This window comes from Rhinatrema bivittatum, chromosome 8 (assembly GCF_901001135.1).
Source record: "Rhinatrema bivittatum chromosome 8, aRhiBiv1.1, whole genome shotgun sequence".
NCBI classification, from domain to species: Eukaryota; Metazoa; Chordata; class Amphibia; order Gymnophiona; family Rhinatrematidae; genus Rhinatrema; species Rhinatrema bivittatum.
This window is the reverse complement of record NC_042622.1, coordinates 25,932,316-25,957,400: the sequence shown is the minus strand read 5'-3', so window position 1 is coordinate 25,957,400 and position 25,085 is coordinate 25,932,316. Positions and strand designations below refer to the sequence as shown.

At 44.7% G+C, this 25,085-nt stretch overlaps 1 protein-coding gene and 1 long non-coding RNA gene across 4 annotated transcripts in view; one reads left to right on the top strand and one right to left on the bottom strand.

Annotated features, from left to right (window-relative positions):
* Positions 1 to 25,085, top strand: part of TSHZ2 (teashirt zinc finger homeobox 2) — a 313,195-nt gene that overhangs the window by 165,740 nt on the left and 122,370 nt on the right. Inside the window, exon 1 of one of the 3 annotated variants that reach the window (XM_029611883.1) lies at positions 19,225 to 19,447. The exons of the other annotated variants lie outside the window; for them this stretch is intronic. The gene's annotated coding sequence lies outside the window, so the exon portion shown is untranslated. Of the gene's footprint in view, positions 1 to 19,224; positions 19,448 to 25,085 lie in introns of those variants that run through there. 3 annotated transcript variants of the gene reach the window in all.
* Positions 4,847 to 16,047, bottom strand: LOC115096782. Its single transcript, XR_003858142.1, has 3 exons — positions 15,931 to 16,047; positions 6,986 to 7,128; positions 4,847 to 5,010 (listed from the first exon to the last, which is right to left on the bottom strand). It is a non-coding gene; the product is annotated as an uncharacterized LOC115096782 (long non-coding RNA).

The window sequence follows — 25,085 nt, the reverse complement described above, 5'->3', positions numbered from 1 at the left end:
CTTCACCTGGACCCTCCTGCAGATCCTCCGCTGCTGCCCTTGGTTTCCCCTTCAGACATTTCTCCTGAACAAGAACTCCCCCCAGTGAGCCATTGAGTCGCCTTTATATTCTTTTGGCTGCAATGATCCACCCCCCTTTAGGGGGATGGACACGTTTACCGTGGCATAGCAAATGACAGCTGAGAGAGACCAAAATGGCTCATCCGGTCTGTCCAGCAAGCGTTTAGGATTGCACCTGCCGCTTCGTGCAGGTTACCCCTTTGCTGTTGCTCCTGCCCCAGCAACGACATTCCTCATAATGGTGCGGTGCCATTTTGTGGTACGGAAAAGGCCAACGCCACGATGAGAAATGGAACTGGGGGATCGTTTCTGTCCCCAATGGAGGTTGAAGTATGATAGGAGGAGCCCACAAGGGTGGCAGAATGTCCAGGGGGCGCTTGGGGAATGGCCCAGGGATGTAAATAAATAAATAAATAAATGTCGGCTGGATGCAAAAATGAAACAAAAGAAAAATGAGAAACATTTCTTTTTTTTTTCTTTCGTTTTGTTTTAAAAACAAAATACAATTGAAGCTCAATTGGTAGAGCATCTTGAATCGAACAATATACTTTTTTCATCCCAATTTAGTTTTAGAAAATATTTTAACACTGAATCTCTTGTATTTATTTATTTATTTATTTATTTATTTTTAACTTTTCTATACCGACGTTCCTGTAAAATATACATATCACATTGGTTTACAATACAACTTAAACGTTCGCTCAGGGCAATACAAGGAACAGAAGTGGCAATTAACAGTAAAACGTGTCATAACATAACATATCCTAACATTATAATGCAATGCAAATCATCTCAAAACAGATGAGATGATAGATGGATAAAAACAGCGGAAATGATGAGCTGGACTATGGTGTCCGATTGGAAAGTTTACTTGAGAAAGAGAGGTTGCAAGTGAGGGAAGGTTAAGTATCCTGGAAGGCTTGGCTGAATAGCCATGTTTTAAATTTTTTTTTGAATGCAGATGGGCAAAGTTCTTGTCTGAGGTCCGGGGGTAACGCATTCCATTGATGGGGTCCTGCCGTCGATATGGCACGTTTTCTAAGGGATGATTTAGCTTGGGGGCATACAAAGTGTCTTTGTAGGCACTCCTGATTGGTCTAGAGGAGGTATGAGGTCTTAGTTGAGTAGATGTGTGGAGAGATGTGAGGTTGTTTTTAGCTTTATGAATGATCGTGAGGACTTTGAAGAGGATCCTGTATTTGATCGGTAGCCAATGGAGGCTCTGTAGGATGGGGGTGATATGTTCCCTTTTTTTGGTATTGGTGAGGATCCTAGCTGCGGAGTTCTGAACCATTTGAAGGGGTTTTATGGAGTTGACCGGGAGACAGAGAAGAAGGGAGTTGCAATAGTCCAATTTCGACATGATGATAGATTGCAGCACCAATCTGAAGTCCTGGAAGTGAAGTAGTAGTTTTAGGTTTTTGAGGACTTGCAGTTTGAAGAAGCACTCCTTAGTGGTGGTGTTCACAAACTTCTTTAGGTTAAGCTGTTTATCTAGGATTACGCCTAAGTCTCTAACAAATGGAGAGTTATTAATAGTTGCGTTGGCTGATTGGGAAGAGGATGGCAAGATAGGATGCGTAGCGAGATCGTCTTGAGAGATGATAAGAATCTCAATCTTATTGGTGTTCAAGACCAGGTTGAGAGTGGAAAGAAGGTGGTTAATTGCTTGAAGGCAGTTGTTCCAGTGGATGAAAGTTTTTTGTAGAGATTCTGTGATCGGGATGAGTATTTGGACGTCATCCGCGTACAGAAAATGGGATAGTTTTAGCTTTGTAAGTAGGTGGCAGAGTGGTAGAAGGTAGATGTTGAAGAGTGTGGGTGAAAGGGAGGATCCTTGTGGGACGCCCAGGTTGGAGTGGACAGGGGGGGATTCTTTAGTGTTAATCCTGACTTTGAAGCACCTGTTGGACAAGAATGATCTATTATTAGCATTAACAGACTCCGTATTAAGGAGTTTTGATGTTGGCCAATCATATCTATTAATTTTATTTGATCTATCGGCCACTTTTGACACTGTGGCTCATCTGATTTTGATTCACAGGTTATCTGAAATTGGCCTCAGTGGTAATACCCTCCAATGGTTTAGCTCACATCTAACAGATCGCTCATTTTACGTAAAGATGGTTAACTCCTTATCAGAGAAAATTAATATGGACTTTAATATGGGGTACCACAAAGATCATCTCTGTACACTACTCTTTTCAACATCTATATGCTACCATTATGCAAATTACTATCTGGATTAGGTACTATCCACTATATATATATATGCAGATGTCATTTAATTTTTAATTCCAATTAAGGATTCTATAGAAAACACTTTGAAGCTGGTAGGCATCTATATCTCAGCAATCCAACAATTGTTGAGTCACATGAAATTGGTTTTGAACCATCAAAAAACCAAGATTATATTATTAAACAGAAAACCAACATCAAACATGCCCATCTACTTTAAAATACATTCCATGCAAATTGAATTAACTAATCATGCATGTGATCTGGGTATAATAGTCAATGGTGAACTCAACATGAAGAAATATATTAGTTATAAAATTAGAGTTGGGTACAATAAATTACATATTTTAAAGGGCCTAAAACCTCTCCTTACGTCCGAAGACTTTCGTTCAGTACTTCAAACATTGATATTCTCTAATCTGGATTATTGTAATGCTCTTTTATTTGGCCTACCTGCAAGCACATTAAGATCATTGCAATTCTTACACTGTGCTGCACTGGTTACCAGTAACATTTAGAATTGACTTTAAAGTCCTGTGTTTATTACACAAATCCGGAAATAACTATAAAATAGAATGGTTGAATGCCTCACTACACCTTTACACCCTCCAACGAAATGTGAGATCTGCGAATCTTTAAAGGCCTTTAACTCTTCCCTCGGTACGAACTGCACATTTGAGTGAGGTGCGGTGAGGTGAGCGAGGTGAGGGGGAGAGAGCCGTATCGATTGCTGGAACCCCTCTCTCCCCACGGAACTAAGCCTGCAAAGAGACTTTTTGGGTTTTAAGAAAAACTTGAAAACTTGACTTTTTAAACAGGCATTTGAAAGCTCTGATTTAAGTTAAATTAGGCAACACATTGGAATCAGCTTAATATGAAGGAGTAAGATGGTAATGGAATATTAAGGATCGAGGCCTCTATTTCCTTTGTGTTTGCTTTTGTTTTTTATTTACGATTTGTATTATTGTTTTTTTATTATAACTATTATGTTTAATTTCTATTATTTCTTTTAATGATTTTACGATTTATTAAAATGTAATTTTAGGATTTTATTGATTTTATTATTTTATTATATTATTCTTTGTAAACCATTATAATCGGTCACAGAATGATGGCTTATTTATTTATTTATTTATTTATTTATTTAATACTTTTTTATACCGACCTTCATGAAGAAATATTCATATCAAATCGGTTTACATGGAACTTAGGGTCTAACTATAATGCTATAAATAAATAAATAAATAAATAAATGTCATTGGCATCTCCTATTTTGTTTCAAGCAATAGCACATCCCTACCACAAAAATAAAGGCACTATACACAGTATTGACAACCATATAATGACAGACACAAAAGATCATTATGTGCCTACTCCAAAACATATCCAGTCCAATTGGATTACTTCAGGTTGCATCAGAATTTGGATAAACAGAAACGGTATCCTGCATTATTCCAGACTAGCAGTAAAGATACTAGCTTACATACTGTATATGTTCCTTTACAGCAGGAAATCTGCAGGTTGATTTTCCTGCATAGTACCTAGCAGATATAAAAACTGTTTTGTTTAGTTAGTCCTTTTGGATTTTAATTTTTATCTGTAAAGCCTAAAGGTACCCTGCATGAGGTCTTGTTGGTCTACTAAGGCAATAAGGAAGTCTATGGGTAATCAGTTTGTTCTTGTGCTCCTGCCAGTAAACATCCTTGAGGCAACAGGAAGGCACTACAAACACTGGGGATTACATGAACACCTCTCAAACAATCAAAAGCATAAACAAGTTTTAGAATTTGGTTGCATAAGCAACAACACTCAGTAAAGTAAGCAAGTAGTCAGTTTGTACAGAAGCAATTGCAAGTCTTGGTAGCCTATATCACCTTTAATGCATCAGCACTTAACCAGAGTCTTCCAAATACCAGCTTATGTATTTATTTATTTATTTAAATTCTTTTAATATACCAATGCTCAAGACCAGGTCTTATCGTACAGGTTTACAGTGTAACTGGGGGACATCAATTAACAACTATACAGAAGGTAAAGCTTGCCTGCTTCTTGGCTCCGTTGTTGTCCCTTTTATTCCTACATCTCCTCTCTCTTTTATTCCTGCTTTAAAAAATGTCCTTCCCCGACCCCCAGGTTCCTTCCTGCTATGCCATGTTTGTTCTTTCCATGAATCAGTGCAATGCCTGTGAAAAGGATCAGCCCGGAGACTCCTTAAAGAGTTATAATATTGGGTGTGGCTGAGCAGGAGGGATGTCAGGAAACTTTCCTCAGGTGCTAAATAACAACTGGAGCAACAACAAAAAAGACCTTGTTTTAATTGTCAACTGAAATTTGCTAGTACTTCTGCTTTGAATGTTTGCCATTTACTTATTTCCAGTTCTTGAATAGAGGGATGAATGATCGCACTATGAGTATTAATACTGTAGTAAGCCTTTTCTTGTGAACTTTTATGATTAAGTTTTTCTCCCACCCCCTTTGCCTCACTTCCCCCCCGCCCCCCCCAAAAAAAACAATGCCCTATTCAAGGCTTCAAAATACTGAGTAGTGAGCTGAGCGTTTTCTGTAAATGCAGTCCTGCCTCGAATGGTACCAGGAGTGAATTCATGCAGCGTGGCGACGTTCAGTGGCTGCCGGTAGTAAGGCCGTGCTTGGGGGAAATCTGCAGTAGCATGTCCCCTGGGGAAAGCGTTGTTATGGAGCCACCTGTAAGCTCTGGAGAAAAGACCAGAAAAACAACCTTGGAAGTGGAATATGTTTCAGAAACTTCACCGATTCTACAACATATGAGATTTGCAATGGAATAAATTCATCCCCACGCATTCCTGGGCGGGGCTCCCGCTGGGTGGGAACACGGGGTTAGGACCTGGCACTTCGAGGCTTCCATCAGAATTACCTGAGGATTTTTTTCCCCCCTGTTTATATCCCCCTCCTACTCACCTGGCCCAGTCAGTGCAACAACAGTCCTCAGCCAGGGCTACCGCCCTCTGCATTTACATTTTAAGCCTAAAAGAGCATTCGAGTTATGATGAAATAAGACTCTGAATTGTGTGGATGATGTATTCTAGATCCAGTCATGTTGTGTGGTGCAGAATGATGGAGTAACTCTAAATTTCTTGACGCTAAGAGTTTTATTGTTTTTTTCAAGGCAGTAACTTAGCTTGCGAGATTATATTTAAAGTGACTGTTTAAACTGTGCACGTTGAGTGGTGGTACGGTCCCCACCTGAAAGCGCTACCTGAGCATACCCCTTTAAGGACCTTCACGGTAGATCCAACCACCATCATATTTCTGCTTCAGCAGTTTCCATTTTCATTTCTGATATGTCTACGTTCCAGTTAATATTGGCTAAAAAATTGGTGTAATACATTGAGGAATTTTGCCTGTCTTCTGAATAAAATAGTGTGGTTGCCATTTTAGTCCACTTACATAGTAATAAAGGTAAAAAAAAAAAAGGTCTATTTACATTTGCTTATTTGCTCATTATATACTAAACCAGGGGAAGTAAGAAAAATGCTCATTTTCCTTGCATGATTCTCGTATTCTCTGGAATTTGTTTTCTGTTTTACTCTTGGTATCTATTGTGCTCTATTTGTTTTATCTAATTATCGCTAAGAAATGGGAATTTACATCTATTTTACATGAAGGGGTAGAATGCAATGAATGTCCATTTTCAGTTCGTTCCAAATGGAACGAATTGAAATAGACTCATTCCAGAAAAGCAAATGTTATTTGAATTTTTCATTATGGAAAATAGTGCACATAAGCAAATAGCATACAATATTTGCCAGCATATCTAGCCCCTTGGCCTCTCTACAGCCCCCAGACCCCCTACTTACCCCATCAGGGGTTTTGAAGGGAGTAAGGGGCAGGTCTGAGCCCCAGGCACTCCTGCCTCATTGGCTGCTCTTTAAAAATGGCTGGGGCCAAATCATTTTGTAGTCCTAAAGCTATACGGCTATAAAGCATTACAGCCGTATTATTTTACGACCATAAAACTAACTTGGTCTTAGCCGGCCTGAAACCGGTGCCATTTTTAAAGTACATCAGGGGGCAGGTGACCCTGGGGCATACCCCTGCCCCTTTTTCCCTTTGAAAGTCCCCCAGTGGTGAAGATCGGAGAGCTGCCAGGGAGTGGAGAGTTTTCTTTTTGTTTTGTTTTTCCAAGTTTAATATTTATTTTGGTTCAGCAAATGAGCCAAACCAAAATAAACATTAAATGAAATGATTTCCAACCTCCTCCCCCTCCCCCCATCCAATGAAATGAAAACAAATGAAAATAAATACTTTCTGCCTGTACATCCCTATCTGTTGCCATTGGAAGCTGCAGTCTGTAAATTCAGCTAATGCAGTTTGCATCGCTGTTCTCTCAAGGACAAGAGCATGTAGGATTGTACTGCAATTTTTTTTGCATTCATGTGCAGAAAATTCTCTCCAGGATGGCTATTCTCAATTCTAAAAAATTACGCTCTCTGTGTATGGCATATTTGCTGGGTTACATTAAAGTTTCGATATGCCAGCCATTTCTTTGTTTGCTAGTATAATATATGGTTAATATCTTCCTTAACGCCTCAGAAAACCATAAAGCATTTCAAAGTGTAGTTGCTATGGAGTGCATTGCATCAAATCAGGTTAATTCCGCAGATTCGCTTAAGAAAGTCACCAATGTGACGTCCCGATGCCTGATTACCTTGCAGGGGCGTTCCTGGGTCCGGCACTGACCTGCTAGGACCCCCCCCTTGGGCGGACTCCATCGCTCCTTGGCACCTGGTGCCTGTGCTTGGGAAAGAAGGTGTTAGGGGATTGTATTTCCCTCCCTCACCCTAGGAAAAACTAAAAAAAACAAAACAGATGGGACTGTAAACAGGCAGTATTTCCAAATACATGCAAGTACATTTCTATGAGATACCAAACAGCATATTTATCTTCTTGTATACTATTTAGTAGTCTGAGACTGCATATATATATATATATATATATATATATATATATATATATATATATATATATATATATATATATATATTTCTACATGATATCAACCGGCACATTTAGCTATGTGGGGGTTATTAGGCCCCACAAAATACCACCATAGAAAAAAGAAAGATCCTCTGGCATTCCCATTGATCCAGTACAGTTGCCCTCCCCCCCTTTTCCCTTCCCACTGTATCCCCAAGTCTCACCCATAGGAAGAAATGCAACTGGGCAGTTGAGTAATGCTGGTCATAAGGTGGGGGGAGGTATCTGTGGCATCCAAACTACTGCTGCTGTAACCTTTGCTGGACTCCACTCTACTACAGAGGGCAAGCCCACTGGGGGACCACACTCCACCTCTCCATCTGCTGCTGGGGTCTGCAGCCTCCTAGGGTACCAAACGCCACCCCCACCCCCCCGATGGGCCACTGGGGCACAGCCAACGTCCTGAAGCTTTCTTCCGTGGATGGGTTTCCTTTGCTTTGGTTTTGTAGCTCAACTAGGCTCATGGCTTGCTCATTGTTCAGTGATTACAGCTCTTAGTGACTCCAGCTGTCAGTGATTCCAGCTCAGCTAAGCCCAGAACCAGTTAATTCGCCTTTAACCAGCCTGGAGGGACCACCTTCTCTCAGCCACAAGGCTGACACCTAGGCAGGATTCTGGGGCAGGAACAAGTGCAAGATCTTCTAGCCCACCTCGCCTTTTTTCCTGCTCTCGGTACCAGGCGCCCAACGGTTTTGACTCAGGGCAAGAATCTGTTCACTAGATAAGACTGTCTTTCAATACATTTCCATCACAAATCCCTCTTTTAGTCAAAGTTCTACAATTTAAGACTTGGTCAATATTTGTTTGTGAAGTGATATTTCACTAATTGGTCAGTAATAGTCAGGGAGTTGTCATCATCAAATCCCCTAAGCTGAAACTCTAACCAATGCCTCTTCAATAGGATCACCTTCACAGCAGGGGGTTTGATAACCTTTTCAGTCTTCCTCCACTTTCCCAGGCTAGTGGCTAACTTTATATTGCCTTTTCCTGCTTCAGTTCAGTGGAAGCTTACTCTTTCTTCCCCCTCCCCCTTTCCCAGGAGAGGGGGGTTCACTAATATTTACCCAGTGAATTTGGGGAAAATTCAGATAGATTTGGTGCTGAGTTTGTGGGGAATCCACATCGAGTTTGGCCACTGCAGTCTCTGCAAATTGGGCAAATCTGCTGAAACGCCAATGCCAGTTCCTGGAATCTGCCTTGGATGTTTTTGTTTTTTTTTTAGTTAAAAAGATAGACGAGCTAGTTTGCAAACCCTTTTTTGAAATATGTACACTGTTACAGATGAATTTTAAAAGCCCAACGCGCACATCAATTAGGGGATGCGCGAAGAAGTTGGGTTCGTGTGCACCGAGCGGATTTTAAAAACCCCCCGAGATATGCGCACATCTCTCTCCTGCTTCTTGAAAGTTTTCAAAAAGGGGTGGAGCACGGGCGGGGCATGGGCGTTTCGGGGCGTGTCCCTAAGATGTGCGCGTGAATACTTCCACAACCCGGCACGCGCCGAAGTCCTCTGCCGCAAAACATTACTTCTGCTGTGGATTCCGTGTAAGTTAACCTTGAAAGAAAACCAGGCAGATCTGCGGGATTTTAAGGGTCGGGGCTAACTGGGGAGAGTGAAGGCTATCAAACCAGGGGGAGTTGGAGGATCTGTCTGTTAACTGGGTGAACTGGGGACAAACTAGTAAAACTGGAAATGGTGTTGGCATGCACCCCTTTTAAAATCCTCCAATTTGTGCAGTAGAAGTGGGATTTGCATGCACATGCACAGGCCCACTTAATATTTGGTGCACATGTGCATGCGGCCAAGCTATTTTGTAACGTACCTGTCCATGCATGCGTATGTTATAAAATGGCCTCATACCTGGGCACAGGCTGACATATGCATGTGTAACCCGGGCACTTTTCAGGTTACCAGTAAGCCCTGGGTTAGAGCAGTGTCAACTAGCCAGAGTAGGATGGATGAAGAGTGGAGCCATTCAAATACAGTTTAGGGCTGTTCAGCTTGGAGAAGAGATAGCTGAGGGGGGATATGATAGAGGTCTTTAAGATCATGAGAGGTCTTGAACTAGTAGATGTGAATCGGTTATTCACACTTTCGGATAATAGAAGGACCAGCAGGCATTCCATGAAGTTAGCAAGTAGCACATTTAAGACTAATCTGAGAAAATTCTTTTTCATTCAACGCACAATTAAGCTCTGGAATTTGTTGCCAGGGGATGTGGTTAGTGCAGTTAGTGTAGCTGGGTTCAAAAAAGGTTTGGATAAGTTCTTGGAGAAGTCCATTAACTGCTATTAATCAAGTTTACTTAGGGAATAGCCACTGCTATTAATTGCATCAGTAGCATGGGATCTTCTTAGTGTTTGGGTAATTGCTAGGTTCTTGTGGCCTGGTTTGGCCATCAAGCCCAGCATCCTGTTGGAAACAGGATGCTGGGCTTGATGGACCCTTGGTCTGATCCAGCATGGCAATTTCTTATGTTCTTATGTTCTCCTTCTGGGGAATCTGGAATGGGCAGTCCATTTGTAACAGTAAATAACTGTGCCCTTGCTTCAGCTGGGGAGGCAGACCTTTCAGTTTAGAACAGAGTTCAGAGGTAGAGAGATTTCATCTTTTGTTGTTTTACAGGCCCAGCCTTGTTTGATGATCCTGGCCAGGGTCGGGAGGGTTTCTGTAGACCTGTCTGGTGGGTGAAGGGGGCTCACTGGAGCCTGTTCAGCTCCTGGGCTCGGGGCATGGGGAACCCCGGGTCCGGGCCTGGCAGGTTAGGGAAACCCTGCCCCCCCTTGCCTCGGTGAGGAAGGGGGGTACCAGTGACCTGCTGTGGGCCAACCCTGTTTTCAGTTTTGTAAGCCTAATTTCAGGATCCAAGTTGGAAGTTCTGACTGCCCTTCCTTCCTGCTGGGAGCATTGAGAATCCTGCTCCAAGGGATTATCCCTCCCATCAGGGATTCAAAGAACAAGAAAAAGGAGTGCATAAGAATAAAGAAGGCTTGAATCATCGCCTGTTATTCAAGAGGACACCCTTCCGATGATTCTCCAAGATCCTGCGGAAAGAGAGCTTTTTTAACTCTCTGTGCAGCAGCTTAGTATTTTGGCCATCTGGAAGGGACGTTCTGCCCATCCAAAGGACTCCTTGCCCACCTGGGGTCTGGGTCTCTATTTTTTCCAAGCCCTTGGAGAGTAGAGGTCCCCCTGGCTCTGGCATCAGACATTCCTGCACAGATCGAGGAACATCTGGTAAAGAACAGACGGTGGACCAGTACTGTGCCATTTTTCAACTTTTTGCGACAGTGAAGATAAATTTGGACACCGATACAGTGGCTCCTTTGACGTTTTGGCACACAGCACACCGAGCACCAGAGTTTCCCTATCCCAGGGGATTCCGGAGGGAGAGTTAATCGCCCCGCTCTGGGAACCAAGAGGATTCCTTTCATCCCCCAGTCGAAAGAGCCCACACCCCTCTGAAGGAGGGGAGATTGGAGAGCTAGCCTGGGATCCTGACTCCGCTGGAGTGCAGGCCGCCCCCGGGGATAGGGTTTCAAGGTTATGGTTATTAAATGGCCCCTCTACCTCTGGCAGATCATTTTCAAAACTTAAAACAGAATTTGCACAATCTTTCAAGATGAATTTGGTGTCGATCATGCTCAGCCTTTTTCAGTGTTTTCTAGGTTGCTACTGTTGCCTCTGTTATTCATATATCCCTGAACTAGTTTTCTATTGCTTTGAACTAAGAACATATACCCGTATCGTTTCCTATCCAATTCCAGCAGGTGCCTTTCCCAGTATATAATTATCCCAGTTTGCGTCTGAAGAAGGGATCTTTGTGGCCTTGAAAGTTCATATTCAACTTCTTTCCATAATTCTTTCAGTGTGCAATAAAAGACCTTTCGAAATGGTTTCCCTTGGTATTAAAGTTATTCTTGGTGAGTCTGCCCACCTGGGTCTACCTCTTCCATGTGTCTAGAGTGATTTGAGTAGCCGATTCCTGGATAAATATTTTGGAAAAGAAGATCCTTTTCTCTGAGTTCTTGAAGTGCAGCGTTGCGTGAGGCTATGCTGAGGCGTCTTTGCGCCTTTAGCGAGGAAAGTTTCGTTATTTTAGAATCCCGTTTGGTGACCTTTTTTTTGGCCTAAAAGGAGAACGCCGTCTATCGTCACAGTGATGCTTTCTTTCTTGGTTTGGGAATATAATTCATAGGTGTCTAGCTCTAGTGTTTTGTAGTCTAAAGGTGGACATCGCTCCCACTCGCCAGGCAGCTTGGATTGTTGTGTGGGGAACACAATTATCTTGCGTTCTAAGCCGCTCCAGCGGAAAGGACCGGAGAGGAGGTGGCCTGCCACTAGTGGAATGGCACTGCCTTGGGGGGGGAGAGGGGGGTGCGGGGAGAGGCAATACTGAAGCCCAAGGGACTTTGAAGATTTGCAGTGCCTACTCTTGTCTGGCTACAGAATAAAAGGAGCCTCGGGGATCATTAGTATCCTTCCATCACTCCCTCATTAGTTCTTAGATAGTGTTTTAATGACAGCTTGAGGAGCTCAGCATCCTGGCCTCTTACTATTTATGATCCCCACAGCGCTAATGTGCACTTAATGAGAAATTCTTGTCTTGCTTGTAAATCCTACAGCCGGCATTCAATTTATTGACAGATGTTTGCTTGGGCCTCTTTAAAATTACTTCATAAATCTTCCGGGATAAAAGGCCTCAAGTTTGGTTATTAAGACAGGCCCATGTTGACAGTTTCATATTTAACTGTTTAGAAGTCAGCTGTCAGACATGCGGCTGACGGAGAGCTCAAATTCTTGGGGGCTCATTGACCGCGCTTGCGCTTGCTGAAGTCTGCTGACGGTCCCTTGTAATCCCTTCGGTTAACGTCTCGGTGACCTCGCCGTGCACTGTGCTGATTCATTTAGCAGATCAGCGTGTCAGCTGTGATGGAGTTTCTATGCTGAGAGGAGCTGAGGGGCTCAGCCGGCGCTCTACGCCGCCGCCGTCATCGTCCCTACCGCTCGCTGCACCGATAAGATCTGAGGGGCCTCGGCGAGCGTGCCTCACGAACGGACGCACCGGTGGTTGCACTGCTGTCTCGGATGCCCCTTCTCTCCTTTTGCAATGGGGGGGACGAGCGTGCCTTGTGCTGTGGGAAGCTGAATCCGAGGCGGTTTACGAATGCCGAACCATCCAGCGAGCTTTGTGTGTGGTTTTTAGCTCTTCACCGGTGCTGCATCTCAGTCAAACGCTGAAACCGTCACTGTATACGTAGTTTAATTAGTAGTATCTTCTATCTTGCACTTCCTAATAGCAACGTGCAGTCTTTGCATAGGGAACGAGGTAGGTTTCTGGGGGGGAAAGTACATGTAAGGATTTCAAAATGCAATCCACGCTGGTCTTACAGGGCCCCGGGAGAAGTGCCCCATGTTTTGCAAGAAGACACATGCAGTACTTGAATAAATATTTACTTCCAACCTGAGTGAGGATGGGCTGCTTTCAGACAGCTGATAAGCATGGATGCATTGCTTTATTATTATTATTTTTTTTTTTGCCCATGTAAATCTCTTGGTATGGGGAAAGCTTTTGGGAGGAAATGGACAGACGTGCTCTAGCCACGCAGGTGTCCTCCTTCCGGTGAGGCAGGCTGCCCTTTTGCTCGCGTGTAGAAGTCTCCTTTCCTTCCTTCTGCCTTTGCCGCAGCATTGGTTGTTTGGTGCACAAAATCGCGACAAGAGACTGGCAGGCAGGACGAGGTGGCAAGATGGCTCCGTGGATGCTGACCTATTACAGACACGGACTAGGCTGTCAGAATAGGGCAGGATAAGGGACGTTTAATGCCTTTCATGTCACTGCCTGCAAGGAGTTTCCATATGAGCCCTGCAGTCTTTTGGCATGCTGGCCTGGTTTATTATAGGACTGTATACTAACCAGTATTAATACAAATGCCTTTGGGCTTTTAACATGCCAGAATGTTTATGGTTTGCATGTTGGACCTTCAAACTGTGGCTCTGAGTGTCAGAGTCTTCTGCTATAGTATTCTTTCCAGTCACAGGGGAGGTATTTGTTTTGTTTTTGGGTTTTTTTTACACTGTGCTATTCATTACTTCTAACTCCAGTGCATCCTGGTAGTTCTAGCACCTGAAAGGCAGTGCTTTGCACACCGGAATGCTTTTGGGATAGTACCTGCTCTAGATCTGACCGCCTTAAAATCTTCGAGTGCCTGTAGAAGCCCTGGCGAAGGCCATGTCCCACTGACCTCGGATGCTATGGCATTACCACACTGAAGCACGTGTGGCAGGCCTGGCAAACGTTCTCCACACACGAGCAGCTCTTTATGGCTTGGCTTTTTCTTAATAGGAAGGCGGTGACCTCAGCTGTAACTTTAGTTGTTGGTTTAACCACCTGAGTGATGCATCTGAACAGGATAAAATATGAGCATCTATCTCCCCTGATGTGGCAGCCAGCCATTCTTTTAAGATTTCGGTCCCATCTGTGTCCATGGGAAATGGAATAAGAATGAGCCCCTCCCCAAGGTGCTTTGAACTGCATGGGGTCTGAAACTCCTTCTGCTTATATTGGAGAGCTGGGATGGAATTAGGGGATCCCACTGAAAGACCGAGTCTCTGTATAGCACAGGATTGTTTATTCTCAGTTTCTGCTGTGAGCGCTGCAAAGCCAAACAGCGTTCGTGCTCTCGGCTGAGATGCCAAGTCGCAAGCCCATCGCGGCCTTCCAAGGCCTTGAAATCAGGTCACTCAGGCTGCCCTGTATTTTGCTTTTGATTTCCCTAATGGGGCTTTATCTCGGGGCTTCACCGCCCGCTCTTCGCACTCTCCCTTTGCAATCTCAGCCACAGGCCAAGGCTTGCCCAGTGGTTTGCTGAGGGGTGAGCCCTGTGAAATTATTTTTTGATAGCCAAGAGTGTCGCCCAGAGTGGAGCAGAGTTAGCGACTGCCTCCTCCCTGATAATTATGAATTGACAGGATATCAGTGGAATCTTCACTTTAAATTCAGTCTGCGGCTGCTCCATAAGTCCAAGCTTGGGCAACTTTTTCCATTTGAAATGTAGCAAAGTCTCTGTAGGGAAGAAGGGCTGCATCTCAGATGTACAGCAGAGCAAATTCTTATCATATCTGAGCAATGGCTGCTACATTGTACTAGGATGGGCAATATTCAGCCACTATTGACCTGGGTAAATTGTCTGAAAGTCGCCTTTCCTTTCCAGCCGTAACTGTACACGTGCAGATGAACAACACGCTTACTTTTACCCAAGGAAAAAATAGATGAGGTTAGGTTGGAGGAAGCAATAATGCACGTGGTTTAGCAATGAAAATTCTTAATGGGTAAAAACAGCAAACACTAAGAATGTGTAATGATTATAGGAAAATATCTATAAGGGACCCTTCAGTGCATCACACCTGCCCAACTAACAGGCCGAATCAGCCGGCTAACAGTGCGCTCTGTTGGAGCGCACCATTAGCCGGCATTTGGACGCGCGTTTTGGACGCGCTAGCTTTACCCCTTATTCAGTAAGAGGTAATAGCACGTCCAAAACATGCGTCCAAACCTCCTGAACCTAATAACGCCCGCAACATGCAAATGTATGTTGATGGCCCTATTAGGTATTCCCGTGCAATTCAGAAAGCAAAATGTGCAGCCAAGCCGCACATTTTACTTTCAGAAATTAGCGCCTACCCAAAGGTAGGCGCTAATTTCTCCGGGCACCGGGAAAGTGCACAGAAAAGCAGTAAAAACTGCTTTTCTGTGCATCCGACTTAATATCATGGCGATATTAAGTCGGAGGTCCCGAAAGTTTAAAAAAGTAAAAAATTAAAAAAAAATTTTTTAAATGGGCCCGCGGCTGGCGGGTTGAAAACCGGACGTTCAATTTTGCCGGCGTCCGGTTTTCAAACCCGTGGCTGTCAGCGGGCTCGAGAACTGACGCCGGCAAAATTGACGTGGGCTGTCAAACCTGCTGACAGCCGCCGCTTCCATCAAAAAAGGGGCGCTAGGGACGCGCTAGTGTCCCTAGCGCCTCTTTTTACCGCCGGGCCTAATTTAAATAAATTAAAATACTGAATCGCGTGCACAGGAGAGTGGCCTCTCCGGTGATTTTACTGTATCGGCCCGTTATTTGGTTTAAGTCAACGTAGAATAACTTCCATTGGGTGCTGTCAATAATTCTCAACTTTGAAAGACGACCAAACAGGATTTCGAACAAACATATCTTAAAAAGTGAATGAAATACCTTTAAATAAGAAATATGTTTTAAGAGATTTTTATTAGCACATATAGGAGACAATATTCAAAAATGTTACAGTGGATAAATGCATTTGCCCGTGTTAAAAGGTGTGCAGGGTTAGCTCGGAGAGGGGAAAGCATGTGCAGTGATTGCATTTTCAAATCATCACGCATGTTTTAAGGCAGGCACTTGTCTCTGCCCAAAGCAGGTGCAAAATATTAGGGATGTGCATTAGTTTCATCGGTTTCATACGTTTCCTATACAAGCATGTAATAAGAAACGTACGAAACGAATGCACATCTAATTGACATGTAATGGGAAAAATATGAAACAAATGAAACGAATGCACATCCCTATAAATATAGGGGGTACAAAATTACCTACCGATGTGCGCTCCTCCTGTACTTTCAAAAGGAAACTCCTTGGGGTATTCCCCATTGAAAATGAACTTGCGCACTTACGGGTGCATTCTCAAAATTGCTCTCCCCATTGAATGTTTGTGGCTTAAGTGCACAATCCTGGTGATTTTTGCATGAGAACTGCAAAAACATATCAAACTGTAGAAAAGATAGAAATGAATTGTGAAAAAATAGCAAATTTAAATAGTATAAAATCATTTTGCAACAGTATCCAACAGAAGCCTATGGGCCTTATTCAAGAAACATTTTTTTCAAGAGCACAAGGGGAAAAAGCTTCTTTAGTCATAAATTCCCTTGTCTGAAACATATTAGGGGGTCGATTTTCGAAACCGCGCGCGGTTCCCGGTGCGCGCACATGATCGTGACGATTTTATAACATGTGCGTGCACATGTGCAGGCGGACCGCGACTCGCGCGCTCGGGGGCTTTCATATTACGCGCGGTGACGCGATCGGCCTTTTTCCCAGTTCCCTCCCAGTCTGCTCCTAACCTTCCCTCCCTTTCCCCTCTTCACCCCGACCCCTAACCCCTACCTAGCTAGAGCTCCTCCGGAGCAGAAGTATTTTCCGCACGCCAGCAGCTGGCCAGTGCACGCTTCCCCAGGACAGTGGCTAATGGCCGCTGTCCCGTCCCACCCCGCCCTGCCCCTCTCCACCCAGACCTCGCCCCGGCCAGCCCCATTCTCAGGGCCCGGCACTTCGGCGCATAACAGGGTTTGCGTGTGTGGCTCGGTCCTTCGTAAAATGCACGCAGCGTGCGCAAGGCTTGGCTCCATTTTATACGTGTGGCGGGCTTTTAAAATTTACTTGATATTGGGCAATTTTCATTTTGCCTGTGGGGCCTGCTAGTGGATTTTCAGAGGGAAGCTGCATGGAGCTTTCCTCTGAAAATCTCTTGCCGCCAGTGCTGTGCAGTTATTTTAACCTCTTATACTTCACAGTTACACTGACTTTGCACCCAGCACCTCCCCTTTTCGCTTTGGGGGAGAATTTTCAAAGGGGGGGGTTTTCAATGGCTAAGTCCCAATTTACCAATTGGAAACCCTTACAAAGACACATACACACACAGAGACACACACACACACACACACACACACAAAAGCAATTAAAAAGTAGTTGGGAGAAGAAAAATCCCTTATGCTCACAAACCCCAAGCTGTAAACATCCAACACAATCTATGTTTCAGACCAAAAGGGTCCTATTTCAAGGTCAGAAGAGAGTTTAATGTAGAAGAAAAACAAAAAAATCAGGCTCTTTCTGCCCTGCTCAGTGCTGTTTTTCCTCTGTTTCCTCTGTATGGGTTTAAGTCTTCTGTCTGACAGGGCCAGCATGGCTTGGATGCATCGTGGCGTTGACAAGTCCATTAGGGATGTGAATCGGGCTTTGGACGACTGAAAATATCGTCGATATTTTTTAAAGATGGCGCCGGCCATCCAGTGCTCCCTCCATGTGACAGGGGTGGCCAATGGCACGGATACCCTGTCACATGGTAAGGGCAAAGGCCATCGGCGCCATTTTTATTAGTGGCAGCAGACGATCCGAGAGCGGGAGATCGCTCCCGGGACCCCCACTGGACCACCAGGTACCTGTAAAATGTTTTTTGGGGGGTCGGGAGGGTGGGGGAAGCAAAGGGATTAGTTTTAAAGGGTCGGGTGGGTTTTTTGTTTATCGGCTCGGGCGCAGCCGATAAACAAAACCGCAATCAGGCCCGATGAAAAAAACCCCACGTGAATCTGAACCGGAATCTGAACCAATTCCGGTTCCAATTCACATCTCTAAAGTCCATGCCTGGACCTAGTGAAAACATGAGGATGGTTTCCTCTAGTGCAGCGAGTCTCACTGGCTGAAGCAGCAGCATAGAGAGCAAGTCTCAAAGGAGAATTCCCGTCAATGCCCAAGTCGGGACGACTACCTATCGGGCCACACAGTACAGTGTGCTCTGACAGAGCACACTGTTAACCCTCTATTGCACATGCGTTTTTGACACGCTAGCTTTACCCCTTATTCAGTAAGGGGCCGAAAACGCTCGTCCAACCCCCTGAACCTAATAGCGCCCGCAACATGCAAATGCATGTTGATGGCCCTATTAGGTATTCCCGCGCGATTCAGAAAGCAAAATGTGCAGCCAAGCCGCACATTTTGCTTTCAGAAAATAGCGCCATCCCAAAGGTAGGCGTTCATTTCTGCCGGCACCGGGAAAGTGCACAGAAAAGCAGTAAAAATTGCTTTTCTGTGTACCCTCCGACTTAATATCATGGCAATATTAAGTCGGAGGTCCCGAAAGTTTCCAAAAGTAAAAAAAAAAAAAAAAAATTTAAGTCGGCCGGCGGCTGTCGGGTCGAAAACTGGACGCTCAATTTTGCTGGCGTCCGGTTTCCGAGCCCGTGGCTGTCAACGGGCTCGAGAACTGACGCTGGCAAAATTGAGCGTCGGCTGTCAAACCCACTGACAGCCGCTGCTCCGGTCCAAAAGGAGGCGCTAGGGACGCGCTAGTGTCCCTAGCGCCTCCTTTTGCCTGTTTTTACCGCTGGGCCTAATTTGAATAGTGAATCGCGCGCACAGGAGAGTGGCCTGTGCGCGGACTTTACTGTATCGGCCCGTATGTGCCTAGGCACACTGTCTGGGGTAGAGGTGAGGATTGTATGTTTAAAAAAAAACCAAAACAGATGGAAAATTTGGGGACATAGGGAAGAGCTTATATGATTGCCTGATACTCCAAGGGTCCCACAGAAAATGATGACCAAATGCCCCAGATTCAATCAGCTCATTCCATTTGACACATTTACTTCGTTAGGCACTCACTGGATTTTACTTTTCCTGAAACCGAGAAAAGAAATATTCTGAAAGTTGCTGGTATTTCTGGCAGTTGCTTTTCCGGCTCCTGCTGTGGTTGTCCTTACAGGAAGGTGTCTGTAAACCTTGGAAATTTAAGACGGAGCTTTGTATCTGCCGCGGTGGTTCAGCATTTTAATTTTCCCAGCCGGCTGGGACTCTTGTTCTTCTGTCGGGCAAAGCTTCCCAGTCGCGTTTTGCTCCGCCTAGAGCCGCCCAGTCCTCCGGCCTCTCTAGCTGTGTCTTTCTCTGCCAAGGAGTGAAGGTTATCCTGTGGCAAGGAAGTTGTCACCGACCCACAACAGTGACGCCGGGGGCCGCTCGCCTGACTTTCCCAGGGCAGCCTGCCGGGCGTCCTTTCTGGGCCGAAGGCCTTCCTGCTCTCAGTGAGGAATGATTTACTGAGGGCAGAAAAGCGAGGGGCGCACGAAGAGAGGGAGGAAGGAAGGGGACAAAGAGAGGAACAGGATCAGTCCAGCTATCCAAGTAATCCGTGCAAATATGAGGCTTTCTGCTACAGGACTGTGTCATTCATCTGTTTTTATAGTGGGGGACAGAGAACAAGTTGTGCTTTTTTTCCACCCCAAAATATATGGAAAGTGGAGCAAAGAGAAAACCATAGCAAAGTAATGGAAGGATGAAGAAAAGGGAGGTATGTAACGGTGCGTTTCTTTAACATGCAGAACTCTCCTGAAACTAGGCCCTGCGCGGTCATGTCCTGGCCATCAGAAATATAACTGCTGGGTTTTTCCGCTTTCAGCACTATTTTCTTTCTTTCTGTGTCTTCCCTCAGCCTCTGCCAGCACCGTTTACTTGCCTTTCTCCCTGGTGTCATCTCTCTCTCTTCCCTTTATCTCCAAGCGAGGCCCCAGGAGCAGGCTCCTTTCCAGGCCCCCAGTCAGCTCTTTTGGATAATAACACACACACACACACACACACACACACACACACACACACACTCTCTCCCTCCCGTTCATTTCCTGTTTTGGTGAGCCATACATCACGGAGGTTCTCATCTGTGCAGTTTGTCTGTGACAGAATGACAGGTGTCATTTATCACGAGCGCTTGCGGAAGCTGTGGGAAGAGGGACTGAAATATTTCTGGAAGCAGGGTCAGTGTCTGCAGCCTGCCAGATCATTAAAGAGAGGGGGCTTTCCGCAGAGATCTGTGTGTAATGCGATTGCGCTTACTGTCAAACGAGGAACCCAGACAACAAACAAATTATGAAAGACAAAGCAGCAGCAGCTGATGTCAGGGGCATTTAAAGGTGCAGTATGATAAAACCAGGAATTCGTTGTTTGTTTTTTTTTTGGGGGGGGGAGGAATGCGGGGGGTTCAAGAGGTACAGTACACGATTTCAGAGCTAAAAAAAATGTGGTTTGTGGTGCCAGTGAGAGATGCGAATCAGGAACCTCTCCCCTCCCTGCTTTGTGGCAGTGCATATTCTTTGAGGCCTTCTAGGAGAGCAAGAACACAACTGGAAGAGGAACTGCAAATGAGAAGTGCGGGGACAAGCAAGGAGATAGGGAAACCCAATCAGACTGAATCTCCAGTTTATCTAATACGTCGTGAAACAGAGTCGGGCCTGATCTTGGTCTTATCTATGGAGAGTCTCCTTAGAAGACTAACCCAAATCTCCTGAAAATGTCAGCACCTTCAGAGACAGGTTGTAGGATTCAGATCAGGCCCCCCTGGGTCTACTCCCCCATGCTGGGAAGTGCCTTTTTTTATTCCCCTTCTTGATTGCAGCAACTTTAGCTCCTAAGCAAAGTACAGAAGACCAGGAAAATCTGACCATGTGGAGGGTCATTGAACTGGAGCCTATCAAGCTGCAAAGATGAACTAATTGGAAAGGCCCTTCAGTAGAGTTGCTAGAAAAACGAACCAGGGTGACTGCCGTGCTGTGGAGTAAGACGCAGCCCAGCAGAGCGCCTCGTTCCCCCTCCCCCATCCTGAAGCAGAAAAGAGTCTGCAAACGTCCCCCCCACCCCTGCAGAAAGGAAAAGGAAACAAAGCCCATAGAGGGGATCTATACAGAGGCACAACTCCATCCACGACGAAGGAAACATGGCGAAGGGGTGGGCAGACGCAGTCTCTAGGGAAGCTCCGTGGAGCACCTCAGGACTCATAAAAGTGAACCCAGAGTCAGGAGAGCAAACCCTGATTTATGCTCGTTAATCGGCTTTTTGAAAATCATCCGGGTGGTGGGGGAGCGGCATTGTATGGGGAAACGTATGCACAGAACTTGATTATATGTGCACTTTTCTCTGCACTTGCAGTAGGCATTCTGGGACCACAGTTGGGGGGCGGGGAAAGCATTTCCATGCATACATTTGATTTCTGAAAGCATGCGCGTACATGTGGCTGCAGAGAGTTGAGCACCTACTGCCACAACCAAGGATTTTCAAAGCTGATTTATTTTATGCACATATGTCCACTATGAAAATTCTGGCTGAAGTCTGGGGGCCCTTTTACCCCCAGACCGTAGCCCTAATGTTGAAAATTACTCTCCAGAATTCAAATGTTACTCAGAAAACTGTAATTTCCCACCAATGATGGAATAATTCAAATAATATTGGTGTGATTTGATAGTCCAACATGAAACTTTAGTGCCATGCTCTGATTTATCTATTATTGTGGTCACTTTGAGTAACTGAAAAGTACCTATATAGTATTTTATTAGACTGATGTACATTTAGATTGGAAATACTCAGAATATTGTGTCATATGCCAATGGCATTCTCTCATGCTTATCTTGATGGCAACGTTTGGTGCTCTGCTTGCTGGAGGGTAGTAGCCAAATGTAGGATCCTACCAAAATTTAATTTCAGTAAATGAACAGAGATGCACGTTGGCCTCCGTGAGAGCTCTGTTATTCATCTATCACCATTTACCATGACTTATAAAATACTGCATACAACATTAGTAAAGCTGTAGCAAAGTGTGAGCATGTACTTTTTGTCCTTTGGGGACAGATAGAAGATGGGTAGCAGATCTTCAGTACAGAGACCTCAAGGGTCCCATTAGAGTCTTTTCTATTATCATCACTGTCCATCAGCTTGTGAGTTGCTGATATGTTTGCCGGCTTGCGGGGTATCCTGCGAGCTGGCTCACTCACCCAGCGCCACGCAGCCGAATGCCGCTATTCCATGAGGCAGGGGAACACCACCACCATCGCTCCTGCCCTGCTCCTAGGCACACGCAGCAAACTATAAAGGCCTCACAGCAGGAACCATGTCTCCAGTGCCTCTTGATAACATCACATGGCCGTACAACTCTGAACTGCCTCAGCAACAGGTCAGCTCCTTGTGGGTGCTATTTGCTGCTTCCTTGCCTTCGTCTTCCAGCCTTGCTTTCTCCTCTCTTGACTGCCTACCCTCGGACTGATCTCTCGTACTGACCTTAGCCTGTCGCTTAACCATCCTTTCTTGCTGCCTGCCTCGATCATAGTGACCAGACCATCCTTGCTTGCCACCCACCTTGACCGCAACCTGACTTTGGAGCCACTCTTCAGCATATACCCCAGAGACTGCTACCTAAGACCTGTCAACCCCCGGAATCCAAAGACTGAACCCGAGGGGAAATGCAAAAACTCCAGCTCAATCTCTGCACTGTCTGCTCCACCATTTGGCGGGGAGAACCTACAGGGCCTTCCCTGTAGGTTATGCCAACCTCACCCCAGCACAAGGGTCCACAAACCTAACAGTTTAGTCAATGTTGGAGCAATTGTGGAGGCATGTCACACATGTGGTGGTCATCGAGCCCAGATTTAGACAGAGTCAACATAGGCAATTGCCTAAGGTGCCAAATTTTGACAAGCACCCATTACCCTGGAGGAAGAGGGCTGCTGTTGTGGTACAACACTCCCCACCACCACCACCTTAGCTCTCCAGTCCTATCTATAGGTGACAAAATCTTAAGTCCAACCCTGGTGGTAATGCCCACATATCCAACATTTCTGAACTATCATCCAGTAGTGATATTCAAACTTATCCAGCTCTGTTAGCTGAGTAGGTTAGAACTGCTCAATAACAGGCCTAAAGTTAGCCAAATAAGACTTATCCAGCTAACTAGGCACTTAACCGGGTATATTCAGTGGCATAGCTGTGCTGCTGTGAGTTAGCCAGATAAATCTTACTTGGCTAACTCACTTAGCTGGATTATTTTTAAGTATTGGCCTCCTGCTGGCTAAAAGAAGATGACTTGTGGTACCACAACAGGTAAGAAAACTGGGCAGATGAGATGGGCCTTATGGTCCATATCTGCCATTGAGGACTCTTGTTTCTCTGTATCATGTCAATGCGTCATGGCTTCTGTAGGCTAGTGATGCTTCAGAAGCCTCTCCAAGCTTAGATGCTCTTCTCTCTGTTCTCTTGGATAAATCATGCCTCTACCCGGTTTTATGCGTTTGTCCTTCACTGCCTTTCCCTTGTGGGAGCACCTCCCCATCATCATTCGTCAAGTATGATCATTAAACATCTTCAGAGGTCCTTTGGAATTCCATCTCTTTCACCTTTTCAAAAGCCAGCTCGTTTCCTGTCTTCTTTGTCCCATTTTCCTGATATTCAGGCTCGGTGTTCTGTAAAGGACTTTATCTATAGCTTCGCAGAAGTAATAATAATAATAATTATGCCCATTAACTGTGGAATGCAAAATAACCAGCATGTTTTTGTCCATCCCTCTGTATATAATCTAGTTCTGCAGGCGTGTGATAGCAGATGGGTGGTGGTAGCAGATCTAAACATCGTTTCATGGGTTGCTTATGGAATATCAGCATAGAGATCTCGTGGCCCAAAGCTGTATCGTCATCACTGTCCGCCATCAAAAACATCTGTGATAGCTCATTAACACAATGACAGTGCTAATGTTCTATGACATAGCAAATACTCTTTGTAATCCGCACTGAACTGATCTCTAGAGGCAGTGGAATATATAAGTATTTTTAAATAAAGTAAATAAATAAAATCACACAGGCTGCTTGTTAAAAGTGTTCCTCATAAGAACATAAGAAATTGCCATGCTGGGTCAGACCAAGGGTCCATCAAGCCCAGCATCCTGTTTCCAACAGAGGCCAAACCTGGCCACAAGAACCTGGCAAGTACCCAAACACCAAGAAGATCCCATGCTACTGATGCAATTAATAGTAGTGGCTATTCCCTAAGTAAACTTGATTAATAGCATTATAATATTCTCTACTTTATTCTCCATTCCTTTCCTAATAATATCTAGTATTCTGTCTAGCTTAAGAAAATACTTGGCTACCAGACTTTTCATTCTGGAAGAGCTACAAGTTCAGGTTGCTTCGCTCAGGAGCCTATTTTTACTAAACCCTGTTAACGCATGTTAAACACCTGCGTTAATGCTTAATTAACGTTAACATGGACATTTTCTGCATTGACCTGGATTTATGCGATACAGTTAAAATGAGCTGATTAACACACAAAGTGTGCTGATCAGCTCATTTAAATTTTAGGAGGATCACGTGATATTACCGCAAAAATCTGCATTAATTCTGCTGTTAACTACACCTTCAGAGTTAATGGGGTTTTTTGCATTAAAAATGTGCGGTAATGCATGCTTGAAATGCACATTGTGAGAGCATTTTAATGCACTATGCACTGAAGGATTATAAAGCAACTTTAGTAAATAGGCCTCAAATGTTGTAGATGGATTTAAGGCTTATCTTTATGTGCAAAAAGAGAGTTCCTGTTACCAGCAGTTGCATGCCACTAGCAGTCCCATGCTGTACCTTTTTGTTTACTAGGGATGTGCATTTGTTTCAATTTATTTTTGAAATGAAACAAAAGAAATGACATTTAGTTTGTTTTTCTTTCGTTTTGTTTTAAAAATGAATTGAAACCAATGTACATCTCTGATAAAGAGAGGAGTGGCCTGGGACTGCGAGCTGGCGGCTACTGCCGGAAACAGGATGTCAGGTTCCCGCCCTTTAGGTACTTTGGGGAGTGGGCGGGGCCAAGTCCTGAGCGTTGGCACAGACCTCAGAACCACCAGAAATCAATAATTTCACTCAGGTAGACACAGAGGCCTGGATCTTGGGAATCAGCGGGTAACAAGAGCTGGAGCGGAACCAGGGGCCGATTGCAGGGCCCACGGGGTATCTGACTCATGTGGCACATACTTTAAAAGCTTCCAAAACCCACACCGAGCTAATCACTGAAACGTACATCATGTGACCTGAGCCTGGCAGAATTTAGAAAAAAGTCTCCAACATAAATTTCACATTTTTCCTAAGAAACGGGCCAATACAGTAAAAAACGCGGGAGAGCGG